This window comes from Lolium perenne, chromosome 5, assembly GCF_019359855.2.
Source record: "Lolium perenne isolate Kyuss_39 chromosome 5, Kyuss_2.0, whole genome shotgun sequence".
NCBI lineage: Eukaryota > Viridiplantae > Streptophyta > Magnoliopsida > Poales > Poaceae > Lolium > Lolium perenne.
This window is the reverse complement of record NC_067248.2, coordinates 203,775,287-203,795,835: the sequence shown is the minus strand read 5'-3', so window position 1 is coordinate 203,795,835 and position 20,549 is coordinate 203,775,287. Positions and strand designations below refer to the sequence as shown.

Sequence of the window (20,549 nt, the reverse complement as noted above, 5' to 3'; positions counted from 1 at the left end):
TGCTACTCTATGTTAGGATGATTATGTGTGCTATGCTTATATATCTTGATATGCACATCTCCATACCATGCTTGTTTCCTAAAGATATTGGGGGAGCTTCTCATGTTTCACAAATGGTGCACTTTGCATTCAAACGCAAATTCTCCAAGTGCACACATTATGGGGGAGCTTTCGTAATATCTTATATGGAATCAAGGTTTAGAGCTTATCATAATATCTATTTGTGACTCTAGCTCGGTTTGTCATCGTATACCAAAAAGGGGGAGATTGTAAGGGTATTTCACCCTTATCCATTATTTTGGTAACGATGACACCGTGCTAAAGTATTTGGCCTAATATGTTTATAAGGATAATCTCAGGTATTAGGCAATGAGGCGTAATTGGTGTATCAAAGGAACAAGAAGGCTAAAGGAGACCCCCCATTTCAACAACAATCAAAAAGGGGTTACAGGAGAAATCCGGTCACCAGCCCGGTCCAACCGGGCCAGCAACCGGCCAGTCCGGCGTCGCCGGTCAATCGGGCGGCAACCGGGCTCCAAAGGAGGAGCCAGCGAGATCCGGTTTGCGCCCGGTCAACCGGGCTCCCGACCGGCGGGTCCGGTGCTCCCGTCCGATCGACCGGCGGCAACCGAGCGACAACCGGCCACCAACCGGAGAAGCGCCAGACGACGCAAAGAAGCTCCGGCCACCGATCCGGTCTGACCGGCCTCGGACCGGGCTGTCCGTCTGCAGGCCCGCCAACCGGGTTTGTCGAGGAAAAATGCTGAGGTGGCAAGTGGCAACGGCCAGATTTTGAAGAACACTATAAATACCCCTTCTTCTACCTTGGAAAGGTTAGGCAACATACTACAAGCTGTTCTTGAGCTCTCGCTCTCTTACTCCATTGTTAGAAACACCAAAAGCCTCCGATCTCCCTCCTCCTCCACCCAAACTCAAATCCCTCTGGGGAATCACTAGAGGAGGACCCGATCTACTGTTCTACCAAGCCAAATCTCATTCCCCCTTGTATTCATCGAGAAGCTTGCTTCCTAGGGTTCCTTGGAAACCCTAGGTGGGCAAGAGGAGTCCGGAAGCATCCGGGCTGTGGATTTGCTTCGGGCAAGATTGTGAAGGTTTGGAGGCTACCTCAAAGTCTACCACAAGTGAGTGAGCTATTCCTTCGTGGGATAGGCTCCGGAGAATAGGGTGAGCCTTCGTGGCGTGGGGAATCCTTCGTGGGACTTCCAACCCTCCAAACGTGACGTACCTTGTTGCAAAGCAAGGGAACACGGGAATACATCCTCGTCTCCGCGTGCTATCGGTTATCTCTAACCAAACTCCTTACTTGTGATTTAAACTGCCTGAGAGAGCCTTCGTGCTCGAGATAGTTGTATCTTCATATAGGTTGCTTCACCTAGTTTGCATTAGGCTCATCTTTATATTCCACAAAGCCTAATATTGCAAAGAAAGAATTAAAATTTGTAGAAACCTATTCACCCCCCCCCCCCCTCTAGGTTTACCATCTCTATACTTTCAGAAGGGCGAGTGGACTAGCTCCAATTCCTCCACATCTGACTTGTTCTGTTGCGTCTCGGATGCTTTCATGCGCTCTTGGCACCTCGTCGCCCAACTAGTAGTAAGTAGTTTGTTTCAATTTTTGCCTCTGGTTTTGAGCTCTGAGAATTTCAGGTGTTATTCTAAGCCGTTTAGGTTATAGAAGAACATGTGGCGGAATGAATTATGGTTAGCTTAGTAATGGGAGAATTATCAAGATACTGGATGTTTGTGTACTAACTGTTTATCAGAGTATAATGAATTTAGCTCTGCAGGTGTGTGAGGTTGTAGAAAGTTGCAAATAACTTAATTGTACACGTGTGAAATTTAGAACTAATAGATTAGTAAACAAACGATCTATTTCTTACGTACTTTGTATATGATATACTGAAATTACGCCAAAAATACTGTTCGTGAAATAAACTTGATTTGCTTGGTGTGTTTCTCCTTGCAAATATAGTTGCGGTCATAATATTTGGCTGAAGAAATTAAGTCTACTGGTACGTCAAAAAATAAGAACCGATATGTGATCCAAACTCAGATGCAAGCAACTTACCTTCAGTCTTTTCTGAGATATGAATGAATTAAACGTGACTATTTGTCCTCAGTAAAGCTGTTCTTGGGTATTCTTTTCAGAAGGAGCAAAAGTTATGGTTTTTATTTCTTGTACCTGTCAATTTAAATGCGTAAACATTCCTTCTAGGTTTCTCCCATCAAATTATGGCGTATGAATTAGGCTAGATCAGATAGTTGAATGTCTTATTTTGCGGATGCATCAGTGAAACATGTTTGGTGGTCTCAGACTATGGAGAGTTTCTGGGTGACCAAATTTCTGGGTGATCTGAAACGATGGAGACACTGGGGAGGACGAGGTGAACGTCTACAACTTGATGTGCAGGGGCTTGAAGGTCGTTGGAGGCCAACAAAATACCAAAGAGGCTGATGGCGACGGCAGAAGGAGGACAGTGCATCATTGGGCCGAGGCTTCTCAGAGGTGCTTGCATTGACAACCGCCCTTTTTCTTTCTCTCCAAGTGAGACATCTCGCTTGCATTCATCCATCATCCGATCCCTAAGGTATTGTGATCTAATTTTGAGATTTTTCGGTTGGACCCAGCTAGCGTCTATTAATCATGTTTTTGTGATCTCAGGAGGTTCCATTTGTGGATTACTAAAAAATACCAATGAAAAGTAAAATAGATTGTGCAATACACATAGTCTCTGGATCAATCATCAAGCTATAAGGTGCCTTCATTGGTTTTGGAGGATTTTTTTCTTTCTGCTGAATTGCTGACCTAAACTTCTCCTCTTGCACCTTTTAATGTTGAATCTGTTCCATGTGGTAGAGATTGAGAGACTTGTGCTCTTATTTTTTTACTTTGATTTATCCCTACAAGATATGCTCGCAAGGTTTTTACTCTGATTTGATTGCTAAGTGCTTAGTAAAAAGACCACTGAGCGAATTTCTTTTGTACCAGGAATATTATGTCCAGTGTTGAATATATTTTCTTTATTGACACTGAATCAACACAAAGCTGATTTATTTTAATTTTACTTTTTAAGTTCTAAACTTTTACACTTCTTCTTTAATTACTGCAGAACTTATACCATTTCAGGAACTTTTTGTTTATTTAAACTGGTATTATTTTTATATTGAGTAAATCTTATTTACCTTATGATTTTTTCCTTCTTATTCAAACCATTCTTAAACCATGGTCTAACCTGTTTGATATACGATGTAGCAGCTCCAGCTTAGCACAATGGTTTTATTTATGCAAAGATTTATGGTGGCTTTGAGAAAATACACTCTTCGGAAAGTTTCCTTGTGTAAATTTCCACATCCCATGCCATTATGCCCTAGGATCATGACATATTTTCATTTGTTAGAATCTATGATGTTGGCATTTCCAAGCTCCTAAATGCCACTCTTGTTATTTCTGAAATACAAGCGGCAACTCGTGAAAGGGCATAAGGTCACTCTCTCCTTCCGTTTTCTGATTTTCAGTTTGCTTGCTTATTTATTACTAATATTGTCCTACCTTGTAGTTCAAAATTCAAACCTTTTGTGTCTTTGTGAGTAGGGACACTTCGTTGCTGCACTTCCCAGTGATGCGGATATTGTGCAGGGTTTGCCAAAGGATCTTAGAGAGACTAGAAGATAAAATTTCCCTTTGTATATCTCCTAGGAATACACCTACTTCACAATATTGCACCACTGATGTCTTTCCCAACTTGTAAAATCAAAAGCCATTGGGATAATCATTAATGAAGGTTGATTTTTCCAAGTATTTCTACAGGTCCCACTTAGTTTTTTTGATTTGTGGTACATTCTAGATTTACAGGGCCTCTACATGCCTTTTCTGTAGTCAATTCTTCTTGCAAGCTTGGAGGAATTTCCGAGACTTAGGTGCATGGTAGCTTTTCATACTCTCAAGTTTCATTTAGAAATTCGGTCACTTGCCAGCCAAAATAGTAGGAAGGTGATTCCTTCCTGTCTTTTTTCATATTTGTACACGTGTTGGATTACGTTTATGTTCTTGGTTTTATCTGTAGTCGCCAATAGCCCGAGCCAGTAATTCACTTGTACTAAGGAAAAGAGATATTGCCTTATGCACTCTGGTTTGTTTCCTGTACTAGGGAGTAACTATGTAAAGCTGATTACCATTTAAAACTTCTTCAGTTATAGGATATGAATCTTGTACTTGGATACGCTTTTATTGTTTTTATAGCTCTTATATCTCTGTATTTAGATATGCCTTAGTAACATGTAGCTATTGACTGCATTTTTCTTTGATGATGCATTCATCGCTTGCATTGCATATACTCACTCAGTTTTCATATGCTCATTGACAAAAGAGGGGGAAATCACCATGACATACTGGCCTACTATTGAGAGTAATTTCAAACACTATGTGCATGTACTCCTATAGCTTAATAATTAAAACTTTGCTACACTACACAATGAACCACTATCAAGTATATATGCAAATGTGATATCCATGATTGAAGAATGAAACTCATATAAATCTCCTATATCCAGCACACAACTAAACTTTTCAATATAGGAACATGTTCTATTTTTTGTTTCCCCTCCTACATTAACTGAATCTCCACATGCTTGTTGTGAATTCTTTACTTCTACCCCTAAATTTTGACATTCTTGTTTATCAGGTGGACTAAAATTGAGATTAGGAACCACCATTCTTTATATGGAGTGCCGGCGACAAGATAGGGGCGATGTCGGATGAGCTTCTTCTTCCCTGCACTTGCTAGAGTTTGCTAGGCGTGTGCTTAGAAGATGCTTGTTATTGTGACTGGATGTGAGCTTGATTTGTCAATGTGATACGGTTACCGTTGCGTTGGAGACAGAGGTCAATGGATGCATGGATGCGATCTATCGCTGTCTTCACTGGCTGCAATCGATCCGGCAGAGCGGAGTAGGTGAATTTGATCATGTTGGACTTGTTGGCGTTGGGAATGAACTATCTGGACAATCACTGCTTTGGATCCATTCGATTGATTTTGTAAGATGGATTGTTCAATTATTTTCTTCTCCTCGTGTCATCTTTTTCCGGAACGGAGTGAGCACGTGTTTTACCTTTATGTTTATTCTTGCATGATACTAATAGTTGTCTTATTTAACCTAGAGAACACCGCATCAATCAAATCTCGAAAATATTACTTTTGTGATGATACGTGTTGTTGGAGTGTTGTTTTCTGTGCATATGATGCTTACAATATAGTAGATATTTTTCTACATATAGATTTTCATGTGTATTTTAATCATACATGTGCGGCAAGAAATAAACTTAAGAACCGTAGCAACGCACGGTCATTCAACTAGTAGCTTTACTTCCTAAGTAGGTCTAGTTAAACCGCTTCGATCGCGTTTGCGGTCCTCTTGATCGCGCGCGAGTACGTGCCATTCGTACAAAACATTGCTGTCCTATCCTTGTTGTCTCTTACGCAGAGTCCTGCAAAATCATGGTCGCGACATTGCGCCGTTTTGGACGGGTTCTGGGCGCGCGGGACGGCGGTGACAATATTCAAAAGATGCGTATCTCGTCTAGAACGTGCATGTTCGCTCAACAGTTAGCTAGTGAGCAAATAATTTGACAGGGTACACGTAGGCTACTGTTACATATTAACTATACTTATCATGTCAGGTCCATGGACTGGTACAAATTAGATCCACGTTCGTTGGTGCAAGTCCATACATAAGAGCATCTAGAAGAGCCTTCTTATATTTCCCTCCAAATAGTAAAGGCTATTTTTTTGGCAATTGGGTGAAAAACAGCAACTTCAAGAGACTTCGTATAAGTGTTGTACCCTTCCAAAACAAAATCGGGGAGCTTAGCAAATTTTCACTCCAAATTGGTATAATTGGAAATTCAAAGCTAAATTACTTAAATGCACATATGCACCAAAAGTCACCGTGGGGAGTCCAAGTGCCCCAGTAGGAAAATCTTCCCCGGCCTCCTTCGATGCCGCCACAGCCGTCCCTTTCCTCCTCTCAATCTTGCTTAGCAGCCCTCACCGTCTCCTGCAGCCTAGACAAGACCACACAAGGTGCCCGGCGACGAGCTCAATTCTTACCGCCCATGCTCGACTTCGCTCCCGTCCACCACATGCAGCCAATAGCGGAGGAGAGGCCCCAAGAAGCGAGGGGGGGGGGAGCGGTGTGGTAGGGACGTGATCTATGGAGACGAACGGGAGAAGTAGGCCGAAAAAAAGAAGAGAGAGGAAAAGGAAGAGACTCTTACAGGTGGGTCCTAGGTACTTCATTTTTCTCTTTGTCAGATTTTGGCAATCCAAATTTAGGAAATCTTGTTAAGCTGAAAATAAATTGAATTGCCAAACCTTTCTCTCTCGCGTTACTAAAATCAGTTTAGCAATTTATCAATGCTCTCGAGATAGAGGGATTGGCGCGTCTAGCGTCTGGCTGGTAGAAGGATGAATGTGGGGAATGGCAGAGATACAAGTTTCTGGTGTGACTCTTGGTGTGATCAGATACCATTAAAAGATAGATTTCCAGATATTTATGACATCTGCAATGAACAGGAAATATCTGTGGCTGAGGCAGCTGCCATGCACTGGAATTTCTCCTTCAGGAGATGGATGACCCCGGACCTGGCTTGGCAAATTCATAGGTTGCATCAAATTATGGCTCCCACCATCCTCACAGATGCACAGGATAGAGCTGCCTGGAAATGGACAAAGAGGCTGTTAAGTCTGTTTATAATCATTTGTGTGGATCAGGCCTGGACAGATCCTTTAAACACCTCTGGAAAAGTAAAATTCCTTTGAAAATTAAAATTTGGCTTTGAATGATCTGGCACAATGCCATTGCTACAAAGGATAACCTGCTGAAGAGGAACTGGCAAGGAGGAGCAAGTTGTCAGTTTTGCACCTGTGATGAAACCATCTCTCATCTCTTCTTTTCCTGCCCAGCTGCTAAGTTTGTGTGGAGTGCTGTGGGGAAGCTGATTGGGGCCCCTTCCAGACCTGGGTCCTTCACACAATTCTTCTGGTGGTTCCCTCAATTCTTGCCTGCTAGCAGAAACCCGCAAATTGCGGGGTTGGCTGCAATTTGTTGGGCCGTTTGGAAATTACGAAATCGTGCTTGTTTTGAGCATAAACTGATCAGTAATCATGTGGAGTTAATCAGCTATTCTACTGTTTTCATTAAATATTGGGCAGGTCTGCATAGTGAGAAGGACACTGACGACTTACAGGCGGGTGCAGATGGTCTGTTGCGGCTTGCTAGCGCGACCACTTTTGGTGTTGCTCCTTCACAAGATGTTCCTCGCCAGGTACAGCGCCCGCTGCGGATCAGAGATGCAAATCTGAAAACTGATATTGTCGATATGGATTTGGAGGAACAAGATTGATGGCCCTTTCCTCTTTACCTGGAGTGGTTTTAAGTCTGTAGCTCGTGTTTCGTTTTGTGTTGCTGGTCTTGTGCTTTAGGGCCAGTCTTTAATTTTCTTTGTTGTGTGTCGTTAGCATTAGGCGGCGACTGTAATAGCTTAAAACTTAGCTGTTTCTTACTTTCTCATGTTGGGACATGATACTCTGTTCGTTATCCTTGGGTAATGAAATCCGACCATTCTATGGTTGTTTGGAAGAAGAAAAAAAACGAATACGTAGTAGGCGTGATGAATTGCTACTGCCACGACGACGGATTCTGGCTTGGTCACTCTTCAGCCAGGCAGGCGCGCCATTGTAAACTCCAGCCACATGCTCGAGCTCCCTCGATCGATCTCTACATGCCACCTAGCTAGCTCACTGTAGGTCTGTAGCACGTGTGCCGGCTAGAGTAGACTGGCAGCCGCGCTACGCGGCTACAGACTAGGGAGTACGTAGTAGTATATTTTTATTTTTCAAAGTTGCCGGGACTTTATTTTTTCATATCCGTAAGCATCATTCACACACATGCTGACATGCATCGAGCTAGATTTTTCGTTACTACTGCAATGGAGTTATGCTATAGTATATACGGTTTCGTCACACGAAAACCCACTCGGCTAGTGTACATGAATGATCATGATGCATGTATCCATCAATCCAGGACACTACCCGGTAAAGCACGTCACATGCGTACACCGTATCTAATCTTAGTACTGTGATGACTGGTCGGTTTTATCCGGAACAAACGAGAATCATGCTTAATCTTTGACGACACGGACCCATCTGTTCCCCTCGTGTCTGATCTGATCGCGTGGAATCAAGACCATGCCTCTGATCCTCGATTTGACCCGTCTGTTGTGCTCGTGTCCGATCGCGCCGAACCGGCGCGTCGATCCAAATAATCGGCAGTCCGACGATCTCGGCGGCGGATTGTAAGCGTCCGCACGTGCCTGCCGCGGTAACAACCTTGTCATAGTGCATGTATGCAGCCAGCATTGATACGTAGGACACCCTGTGCATGTGCAGTTCTCATCGTCAGTTAGCTGTTGGCTAGCAAGCTGAAAATCTAGTTATCTTTTTTTTATCAGGGTCTGAAAGGACACAAAAGCTTAATTTCAATCAGTGGGTACATGTTCAAAGAAAAACGGTGGGTACAAGTTAGATGGAAAGCCTTATCAGAAATTGAAATTATAACATGGTCGTCACATATGTTTTTTAAAAATGACCTTACAAAAAATCTGGAAAAGCGATCGAGTCCTTCTCCACCATCGATGCCGAACCTTGAAGTTACGGCCGCTGATAATGCCACCGGGAACAAGACAACGCGGGGAAAGATGGACGAGCAGTGGCGCGCACATGTTGCAGAAGATCTTCCGATGTGGCACTCGATCTGGCGTAGTGGAAGAAGAACTGTTGGAGGAGTAAGATCAGTGGGGCGAAGTGGCCCCTTGTCTAAATGAAGCATTGGCGCATCCATGTGGCCGGTGACGATCCTCGCCGAGAGAAGCTTCAAGGATTACCCTAGGAGCTCTAGATATCGTCGTCAGCCATCTCCGCCCGCCACCAACGTGGCGATACCTACAAGTACGGATCGATGCATAGCTCCACCGACCTTATTGGTAGGAGCTACGAAGCACAAAAGAAGGCTCCCCATGTGTGCTTTTGTCTCCGACCACCGAAGCACCACAGATAGAGGAGAGGTTAAAGCTGTTCGAGAGGTCAAAGCTGCTCAATCCCCCGATACACGACATAGCGCTAGTCCCGCAAAAAATCATACAAACTAGAAGTAGAAAACCTTGAGAGAGGAGGGGGAGGGAGAGCGGTTGCCCAATGGTGCTAATTATATATAATATAATCAAGATTTTATTGCTCAATTTGTATAATCAAAGTTGGAATACGTGTGCGCCTTATTCCTTGAAACGGAGGCAGTAGTTAGTTATCTGTGTAGTACACCCTATGCATGTACACTGCTCATGAGTCTATCGTCACTTAGCTGTTGGCTAGCAGGCTGAATAATTAGTTATCACTCCGTTCCCCAATATAAATCGTTTTAGTAAACTAAAAAGGTACTACCTCCGTTTCAAGGAATAAGGCGTCCTCGTTTTACGAGTTTTTTATTTGACCAAGAATTACTTTAAATAAATAAAAATTGTTTGTATGAAATTAACATCATTAAAAAGTATTTTTCAATACGAATCCAACGATACTATAATATAATCAAGATTTTGTTGCTCAACTTTTATGGTCAAAGTTCATCTTGGAATACGTGTGCGCCTTATTACTTGAAACGGAAGTAGTACTCCGGAGTACCTCTATTTCAAAAAGTAAGCCTTTTGCTAGAAAGCTAAGTTACCAATCTAAAAAATGCTTATATTTGAAAACAGATGCAATAGTATCTCAGATAGTACATAGCTAGGCACTCGAATGGATGATGGACCATTGATCAAGTTATTACAGCCTTAGGGTATCTCCAGCGGCGCGACGCAAACGGACGTTCAGCGACCGTTTTCGTTCGCCGTGACCGGTAATGCGTCTGGGGCCTGCTCCAGCGGGGCGACGCAAAGTGACCGGGCCGTCCGCGGAGACTCAAACCTGGCCCAAATATGCGCCAGGTTTGCGTCTCCGCGGACGCTCGGCGGTCGCGCGGACCGTCCTCCATTTCTTACCCGGTCCCGCATGTCAGGGACAGCGAAATCGACCGCTTCGATTTGCTTTTTTCCCCCTTCTTTGCTGCCCTAGTGCGTCGCCACCACCCAACCCCACCCGCCGCCGACCGGCCGCAGCGCCGCAATAGTCGCCGTCGGCTGCGTTCTGGCCGCGCGGGAGAGCAGGAGCGTACTCGGGCGTGGCTCCGCCGTGTACCTGCCGGCTGTTTTCGAGCGAAACGCTCCCGGTTGTGCCGCCCTTCCGCGCCACCCACGACCTGTTCGTTCAATTGCGCCGGTAGGTTTCTTACTCGTGTTTTCGGCGCTATTGTGCGCGGCCATTGATCCGCAGTTTGTACCCACGCATATGGACATGTGGCAGATGTTGGACAAGTTTCGCGCGGAGGTCATCGACTCCTCTTCCGACGAGAAGTCCGATGAGTCGACGCAGACATTGGCAACTACTGCGGCCTCCATGATCCACGAGTTCACCTCTAACCCGGGGCCGCAGCACCGGGGCTCTGTGAAGGGGCGCTCCAAAAACCTGCCGCGCAACAGAGTGGAAGGGCAGGCCCGCCTCCACAGGGAATACTTCGACCTCACCAATCCGATCTTCCCGAAAAAACTGTTCCGGCGCCGATACAGGATGTCAAGGGACCTGTTCTTGGTCATTCTACGGGGCGTCAGAAACTACGACCCCTACTTTCAATGCAGGCGCGATGCAACAGGTGCGTTAGGCTTCACCTCCTACCAAAAATGCTCCGCGGCTATTCGCATGCTCTCATATGGAATGGCTGCGGATATATCGATGAGTATCTTCGAATGGGTGAGAGCACCTTTCTTGAGACCATGTACAGGTTTTGCCGAGCCGTTATTGCCGTGTTCGGAGAGTATTACTGTAGGGAGCCAACTATTGAGGATACAAGGCGGCTCCTGTCTATCAACGAGTCTAGAGGCTTCCCATGAATGATTGGCAGCATAGATTGCATGCACTGGCAGTGGAAAAACTGTCCATTTGGATGGCAGGGTGCGTACAGCGGGCACCAGGAGGGAAGAACTGTCATTCTTGAAGCTGTCATATCGCAAGATTTATGGATTTGGCATTCATTTTTTGGCATGGACGGTTCCAACAATGACATCAATGTGTTGCACCGATCACCGGTTTTCAACCGGCTCATGCAAGGCAAAGCTCCCCGGGTGAGCTATGAGATCAATGGAAATGCATATGACAAGCCATATTATCTTGCTGATGGCATCTACCCTGACTGGGCCACATTGGTGAAGACTGTCCGTAATCCAAACTCCGAGAAGACGAGGAGGTTTGCCAAGATGCAAGAGGCTTGCAGGAAAGATGTGGAGCGCGGATTTGGTGTGCTTCAAACTCGGTGGGCAATTGTCCGTCACCCGGCAAGAACATAGTCGCTGAAGATCATGCATGAGGTGATGACATGCTGCGTGATCATGCACAACATGATCGTTGAGAACGAACGGTCCTGATGGCCGCAATGAGAACCACTGGGAATTCCAAGGTAAGCTGGTTGCGCAACTTCCTGGAGCTTCATCTTGGCAGGACTATCTACATATGAATGTAGAAGTCACAGACGAGAACGTCTCCAAACAGCAACAAACGGATCTGATTGAGCATCAGTGAACATTGGCTGGCCATGCTGATCATGCCTAGAGAAATACTATCTTATTTTCATGTCAATTTTAAAAAAATTAAATGTAATAACTATGATTTTGTTTATTTCCTTATTTTGTTCTTTGGAAACTTCGTAAATTGATGCAAACGCGGAAATGCGTCGGCCTGCTGGAGCCACCCTTAGATACAAACGGACGCGCGAACAAAAATGATATGTCGAGCGTCCGCCGCGCGACGAAAACAGATATTTTGAACGCCCGAAATGCGTCCCGCGGCTAGAGATGCCCTTACAGATTGATTTTGCCCATAATAAACTTGTGTGGCGTCGACGCCCAAGTTGCATGCGGTCCATCAAACCGCGGGCGCACCCAAGTAGCAAGTGGATACGCCCACGCCCGCCCGCCCGCCGTGCGTGTCGGTCTGTCCCCTGCCGCGCCGCGGCATTGATGACGCCGCCGTGCCACGCACAATAAAACCGACGCGCCGTACGTGCGTGAAATAAACACCCGGCTGCGCGCGCTAGCTGTAGTACGTGCGTCGGCGCCGAGCTTCCGACTGCCGACGGCCGCGAGTCTGCGGCAGGCACGATGTGTATTAATTTGTCACAACTCACTGATACACGAGGAAAATGAAACTTGCGCACCAGCCGCAACTCAAAAACGTTAGCGTACAAATGCTCATCTTTAGCTAATCTTATTATTCGAAGTTTCTACCGGCAGCGATTCGAATATTTCTGTAGGAATAAATGATGATGATGGATGAGCTAGAGGTACGGTGCTGCAATCGGGCTACAAGAGCAACTCTAACAGAGCTCGTAAATCACGTCAGAATTGTATTTTTTCGGTCGATTTACGTGTTCGGGTTGAAAGTACCGCAGAATAAAGACTGAACTCGCTGCCTGGTCTACAAATCTTTCTCATGGGCAAAAAAATTTCACACTCGTTCCCTATTAATACAAATTGCAGGGCGGTTTACATGCCCAAAATTGAATGGATTCGCCGAACTGTATTTTTCTGGCGAATTTACGGGTTTGGGTCGAAAGAGGTGCAGAACCTAAACTCGCTGCCCGGCCCGAAAAACTTTCTCAGGGGCCCGAAAAATTTCACACTCGACCCCTATTAATACAGACTGAATGGCGGTTTACACGCTCAAAATTGAACAATTTCTCACCACTCCTCCAGCGCCATCGTCCGTACAACCACCTTTAGCCCCTGATTTATGGCTGCTTTGCTAAAATTTTGCATCGCCCAGTTAAACATCCTGTCAGCATGCTCCAATTCCAACCATGTCTATGTCAATTCCCGGTGAATCTTCTCGATATAAACTAATTCCGGCGCGCGCGGTGCATGCAAGCAGCACACGGAATGCGTACACGTGCAGATTCTGCCGAGCGGCGCGAGACGCACGCGAGCTAGTCTTACATTGGAGCTAGCTAGTTCTAACTATTTGGTGCTAATCATCACCCGATTGGTTCAAAAATATCCAATCGATTCCATAGCCAGCTAGCTGGATGGTGCTACTATTTCGATTAAACTTGCTAGCTAGGTGACGGCTGGTGCTGGGGCGCGGGCGGCGGGTTCTTGGACGCGGGGAGGCCCAGCCAGGGGCGCGGGCGGCAGCCGCGCGGGGAGACCTAGGCAGCGGCGGATAGTTCTTGTGAAGAATATGATGACTTTTCGAATATTCCGTTTTTCAGTTTTAGTTTACAGGGTATGTTCTACGTCAGTCGTTTTGCGACCCGTAAACACGTTTTCGAAAGACTGAACTCGAGTTTTTCGGTTTGCTCTTTTAGAGGCTCGGTTAGAGATGCTATGTAATAGCATTGTATAATGGGTGAATTTAGCCATCTCTTATAATTCCGACGCTTGATTTTTATTTAGTTAGAGGAGAGGAGTTGAAGAAAGTAGTTAAAAGATGATCTCTGATGAAATAAAAAAGACTATTTTTTCATTGTACCATTTGTCTTCTCTTAGCAAGTCAATTTCTTTCTAAAATTTAATTTATTAAAATTTATTGCTAGAATGGTAATAAGAGATAATGCAGTGTACCACTTATAGTTAGTGTTTTCTTTAAATGACTGTTAACCGTTCCTACCATTGTAAATGATGTAACATTCATGAAAGCGCTTTAGAGCTCATTACACCGTGAGTCCCACAACTTAACTTCGATATGTAGTTTATTACCATATCTACACTACTTAAAAAGGAGGAACTTGTTCCTTATTCTGCCAAACGAGCAATACATCAAAACTTTGGTCGTCCTTCGTCGAGCGTCGCTCCCGCACAGATGGGCCAAGCCCAACAAATCCGTTTCGCACCACTACCTCGCCTCCTTTGATCTCCCAGGAACCCCACGCGCTAGGGTTTGGCCCCGCCGCCGCTCGACCATGTCGAGCACCACCTGTCCACCGCAGCTCGCCAGGGCGTCGCCCGCCGCCCCTCTACCTGGCCCGGCTCTGCTCGAGCTCGGCCAGGACAGGAGATCGCCCCGATCGACCGCAGTTTGGCGAAGCCAGCGGGCCCTAGGCAGGTGCATGCGGCGCGGCCGCACATCCCCCCCCCCCCCCCCCCCCGTCGGCAGGGCCCCCCACCAAGGTACGGCACATAGCCCGTAGCTCAGCAAATTTGAGCCTTTGACTGAGCGCCGTGGAAGAAAAAGTCCTAATCCCATGGATGCCCTCATTCTCCTCCAGACTCCTCGCTCAATCACGCCGACTATGGAACGCCTCGCGATTTCTGGCCGTTTAGATGGAAATAATGGCGGAGGAGATGGAGATCTCGATTTGCTGCTTTCCATCAATTCCCTCGTCAATCTCCAACGGTTAGTACAATCCCCTTCGCTACATAATATAGTTCATCCAATTCCGATCTGCCCCGTCCTTATTCAATTTGGCTCTGTCTAAGGGCAGGCTTTGAAAGATAAAAGTAACGCGAGACGATGAATTCGACAAATGATTTTGCCTTAAAAAAGTTGGGCGAAAATCATTTACATAACCAGTGCACTTACCTGTTTGCAAGTTTCCTACATGTGCGAGCTGGAGACCTGTAGTGCAGAGCTATAGAGTGCGAGCTGGAGCGTAGAGCTAGAGTGTGAGCTTATCATGCATATTTTGATAAATATATAGTTGCTTTTGAATTGATTTGTCACCAATAAGACCATTGTTACTTTCTGTTATGATATAGTGGGTCTTTCGAGAGAATTTTGTTCAGTACAACTTACTACTTGGAATATCAAAAGAAGCACTATGACTATTTGTGTATAATGGCCTCATGTTTTTTGTTTTGCACCGGGCCCGGACATGTCAGGGCCAGTCCAGGCCAGGCTCTCAAGAACCACCACTTCCTAGGGTTTGGCCCCGTCGCCGCTTTCTTCCACACCGCCGCTCGACCACGTCGATTACCACCTGTCTGCTGCCGCTCGCCATGACCTCGCCCGCCGCCCCTCTACCTGCCCGGCCTGTGCTCGAGCTCGGCCAGGATAGGAAATTGCCCCGACCAACCGTAATTTGGTGAGGCCAGGCTCGCCCAGGCCTGCCTCCTCTAGCACGGAGAGATGACCACGGAACCACCCGCTCAAGGACTGCGTCCCCGCCCCCATCATTCTCCTTCGTGCTGCCACGCTCTAGCATCACCTCGGGCTATATTAGTTATTCAAGCACTGGATATTGCTTCTCGACCCTATCAATTTTGATTATTATTAAGTCCTCGATCTGCTATCATGTCCGAAAAGCTGATTTTGTTTTGGTTATGGATTGTCTTGTATCCAAATAAGCAAGTAGATTAATGGTGAAGGTGAAAATTGTTATCAAGATCCTAATCCCCTGTTGCTTCTGTAACAGATCGAGATTGGGCCGGTGGTTGCAGCTTCCTTTCTTTTGGTGGCATCTGGTATTCTGTTTTCGTTGGGGTGTGCCCTTCTGATGTTTGGTGAAAGGTTCAACCATGATCCTTGGCGGGGTTCTAAAATTTAGGGGCTGCAGCTGGTATGTTTGGTTCTGCATTTGTCCTTTTGATACTCTCCTTTTAATTCTTTTTATCATTTGGTGTATGATTGATGGATTCTTTTTGTTTATTTTGCCATTGTTGCGTTGGGTTTGAACGGGGTGTGCTCCGCCCATCGATGAGTACCGGTTGCCATGAACTGGTCAGAGGTGAGCTGTGTGCATGTTTTTTTTGCCATACTTTGAAGTTATTCTTCTCTGGAATTGGTCTATGCAATCCTTCAAATTGCATGCCTAGAAGAAATGGATCAAGAGCTTGGTGATGGGTTCATTAATGAGGAGAAATGATCCGTCCAATTATATAGAGTTACATACAGTATAATAATACATGACAAAACACTAGAAGATACAAGCCCAGTAAAAAAGCAAGCCTATGTGAAGTTAATGCATCAAGAATCGAATGGCAGAGTGTAGTTTTAGGTTTGTTTACACAAAAGATTCATGGAAATTTCTCCTTTTAAATACCTACTGTGAAGGGAGATCAGATAATTGGCATGTGTTCCTAATTTGGCCGAAATTTGGCAGCTCTTATTACATCGTAATTTGCCATAGCATTGCTCCTGGATCATTTGCAGAGTTCCAAGGAAAAATAAGAAACGAAAATATATGATGTAAATCTTAGGAATTGACCTAGGTAGATATATCTCTTTTAGAAATGTGCAGCCTTTTTGTTTGATGGTGTTTGATTAAGGGATATCTGTAAAGTTTAAACTGATGTACGTTTTCTCAAATGGCTGTGTACATCCTGGTCATGGTTTATCAAACTGTACAGCAATAGAGACTACTCATTGTTTCAGTTTTGAGCTGATATTAAATGACTGGTTGCAGACCTTTATATACGCTTAAATCTGTTCTCAAACCAGATCATTAACTGAACAACCTGAGTTGAAAATGTTAGAGAAACTTTGAAATACATTCCACTGCCTATCACCTTAAGTATCTCGGCCAAAACATCAATACTGGTGTACATCTCATACTTCTGGTCTCCAGTAGTTACAACCGAATCTTCTGGATATTTGCCTACCAAAATAATTCAAATAAAAGTTGGACATTTGGCTTACCAAAAACATTCAAATTAAAGGTTTCAGTTTCAAAGTGGAGGCCTTGTGGTTCAAATTAAAGGTGGATATTTGGCCTACCAAAAACATTCAAATTAAAGGTTTCGGTTTCAAAAATGAGGCCTTGTGTTTCAAAGTTAAATCTTGCTAACTGAATTTTCATATTTGATAATAAGGTATGTAAATGGGGCATCATGTGATCTGTTCAAGTAGATGTCCAACTATTTCTCGGCCCCATTTTGTCTGCCCAATGCCAGTAAAATTCAGTTTACTTAAACTTTAATTTGGCAGTCTTACAAATTCTATATCACTTCACGTCAAGTTATTAATGGAAATTATATATCACTTCATGTGATTGGTACTTACCTCTTTAGCGAGTGGTGTGATTTTTTCTAATTTTCATATGAGATTGTGATTGCCTAATTGAACTTACCTGGGATGATATTTGTTTGCTTCCATAACACTGATCTAAGTGTTTTTGTGGGTGATCTTAATTGTTTACTGCCCTTTCCCTAATTTCAACAGTGGCGGCGCAAGGGTTTCGATTGGGAGGCGCCTGCTGTGTGCTGGTGCTGCGGTCGTCTTCAGGCGACCACGTCCATGAGCTGCTGCCGCCGGCGACGTTCCTAATCAGCTGCTGGCCACCGCCACAACCTTCTGCTCCCCGGTGACGTCCCTCTCATTCTCCATGTATTTTTTTCCTAAAAATTGTTTCCTTGTTCCTGTTTTTGTGGGTGATCTTAATTGTTTACTGCCCTTTCCCTAATTTCAACAGTGGCGGTGCAAGGGTTTCGATTGGGAGGTGCCTGCTGTGTGCTGGTGCTGCAGTCGTCTTCAGGCGACCACGTCCATGAGCTGCTGCCACCGGCGACGTTCCTAATCAGCTGCTGGCCACCGCCACAACCTTCTGCTCCCCGGTGACGTCCCTCTCATTCTCCATGTATTTTTTTCCTAAAAATTGTTTCCTTGTTCCTGTTGAGTGTGCAGGCAGTAGAGAAACAATGCATGCATGCAAATTTGTTTCATTAGATAAATAATTTCCTACATGTACAATATGATCCATATGTACAACATCTCCAATCCAATTACCTGCTTCTGTCACTACAAGAATTATTTTGCTTGAACATTTATAAAGTATATTTTGGTGGCTTTCATAATCAGGTACGTGTATTGCCTCTAAGAATCCCATTTTCTATGAAGTCGTTGCCAAAGTAGTCTAGATTTGTTTACAATAATACTTCCATTGTATGAGGCTACATGTAATCCTGCACTGTAGGTCACTTTCCTAAATGTACCAAGAAACTCTTCACTTGTTAGCAATTTTTTCTTATTACCCAAAATATTTATTTTTTCTAATCTCCACCTGTTAGTGTAATTTTGGGTTAATGGTTAATTGAACTCTTATATAGACGTTTTGGAGGCTATTTGTCTTGCCCATCCTCACTGCTCGTTTATGTTGGATGCAAATGAATGCTCCATACAAAATCAAGCAATCAAGGTTCTTGACTAACTAAATGGCTTGTACATCTGCAAATTTGATACTACGATAAAAACTCCATAGTTTTAATCTTTTCCCAGTATGTTCATTTTTTTCATTAATATATCTCAGTCATTGGGAGGTTATCTGATTCTTCTAATAATTTTGCCATTCGTTTAAGAAATGGAGTGACTCATGTACTCTTTGAGCGACCAGTTCATAGAGATGATTGAGGACATCTCCATGATGTTACATTGCTGCTATGGACAAATACAGAATTGTTGCTGATGAAAGCTGCCAGAGTTCGCTTGATGCTCAGAAAATAATACATGGAAATCTTGCTTGTTACATTGCTGCTATGGACAAATACAGAATTGTTGCTGATGAAAGCTGTCAGAGTTTGCTTGATGCTCAGAAAATAATACATGGAAATCTTGTTCATGTTATTAACATTAAACATGAGAAGTTAGGGTTCTTAGAGTAATTATTGCTGCAAGAATAGCCGGTATTGCACTTATGACTAGTACTTCCATGGACTGGGCTGATCATCTAGCTATTGGGATTTGTTTTTTCAGATTGATTAAGTGTGAAGATTTCTTTGCAAAAAGAAGTTACATGTTAAAATTATGAAGTAACATGTTTTTTTTTGCAACTAGAGGCAATGCCACTAGGAAGTTCAAACTGGAAATGATGGTACAATGTTTTAGGCCTGGTATGATAATAAGGTGCTAAAATGAATCATCCACTGTTGCCGTAGCAATTTTATTGACCTGGACACACCTCTTGTATTCTCTAAAGATCTAGCTTCCATTGACTATGTAGGTATTCTTCAACAAAATCCTGTAAAGCTGCAATTTCCTCTAAAGATACAGTTATGTTTCTGGTGTTATTCTTATTAGACATGACACATGTTTGTGTCCCAAGATTTCATTTAGAAGACCTCCATGTTGTGAAAATTATGTTGTTATTCTTTGATATTAAGAATTATACCGCTGCCATTCTGATGCTTATGCTCTATTGAATAATGATACTCCAAAATTTCTATGTTTTATTTATAAGCAATTGTTCTCTTCTTTCCAAGTTGTCGATCTTCAAAATAAAAAATATTAGGTGTCATTTTGCTGGAACAATCGTGAAGCCAGAGCAAAAGGCACTTCTGGACCATGTCATGTTTTCAAAATACATGCTAAACTGTGTGCATATTACAATTATTATGTTACACTTGTTGTGGGGAGGTCTTCCTCTGCACTCAGGCAGCTGTAGGTGACATGCTGTTTAGATGTGTCCTATAGGGGCAGAAAATTGATCCTGAATAATCATAGAAGGAAAAGCAGAGGCTGGAAAATAGACCCTGCTGTAATAGTGTTATCACCAGGATTTGACCGAGTCAGAGGTGGGCCGCGATCAAGATGGATTTGAAGAATATACGTAGAAGAAATATGTGAATCGGCCTTTATATGCAAAGTATGGGCTAGTTGGCCCGTGTATCTGTAACATAGTAGATTACGTGTCGTTTTAGTTAGAGTTGGCCTCGTGCACGGTTGGGATTATTCCCATGTTAGAAAGTCCCCTGGACTATAAATATGTATCTAGGGTTTATGAAATAAACAACAACCAACGTTCAACCAACAAATCAATCTCGGCGCATCGCCAACTCCTTCGTCTCGAGGGTTTCTACCGGTAAGCAACATGCTGCCTAGATCGCATCTTGCGATATAGGAAGAACAAGCTTTATGTTGTTCATGCGTTGCTCGTACTGAAGCCTTTTTGATGGCGAGCAACGTAGTTATCATAGATGTGTTAGGGTTAGCATTGTTCTTCGTTTAAACATGCTGTCGTAGTGCAACCCTTGCATATCTAGCCGCCGTTACACCTATCTTAGGTGTAGGGGCGGCACCCCGCTTGATCGTTATTTAGTAGATCCGATCCGTTACGGTTGCTCCTTGTTCATCAAGGATTAGTTTAATATCTGCAATAGTTAGGCCTTACAAAGGGTTGGAGGATCCAGCGGCACGTAGGGTGTCGTTCGCTAGTCCTAGACAGGATGTTCCGGGGATCAACCTCGTGTTGGTTTTTAGGCCCTATCTAGGATCGGCTTACGATCACCGTGCGTGGCCGCGAGGCCCAATCGTGAGTAGGATGATCCGATTATGCGGTGAAAACCCTAAATCGTCGTAGATCGTTTTAGCTTTATCTTGATCAAGCAGGACCACCATATATTCGTGCACCTCGTACGAATCATGGGTGGATCGGCTCCTTGAGCCGATTCACAGGATAACCTGAGA

At 44.2% G+C, this 20,549-nt stretch overlaps 1 long non-coding RNA gene across 3 annotated transcripts; it reads left to right on the top strand.

Moving 5' to 3' along the window:
- The first annotated feature begins 13,995 nt into the window (after positions 1-13,995).
- Positions 13,996-19,268, top strand: LOC127301451 (uncharacterized). Of its 3 annotated transcripts, XR_007852068.2 has the most exons (5): positions 13,996-14,323; positions 14,422-14,549; positions 15,568-15,879; positions 17,313-17,454; positions 17,563-19,268. It is a non-coding gene; the product is annotated as an uncharacterized lncRNA (long non-coding RNA). The 3 variants fall into 3 exon arrangements; XR_007852067.2 differs by lacking the exon at positions 13,996-14,323 and having other exon boundaries at positions 14,354-14,549; XR_011745464.1 differs by lacking the exons at positions 13,996-14,323; positions 14,422-14,549 and adding an exon at positions 14,666-14,818.
- Positions 19,269-20,549: the final 1,281 nt, after the last annotated feature.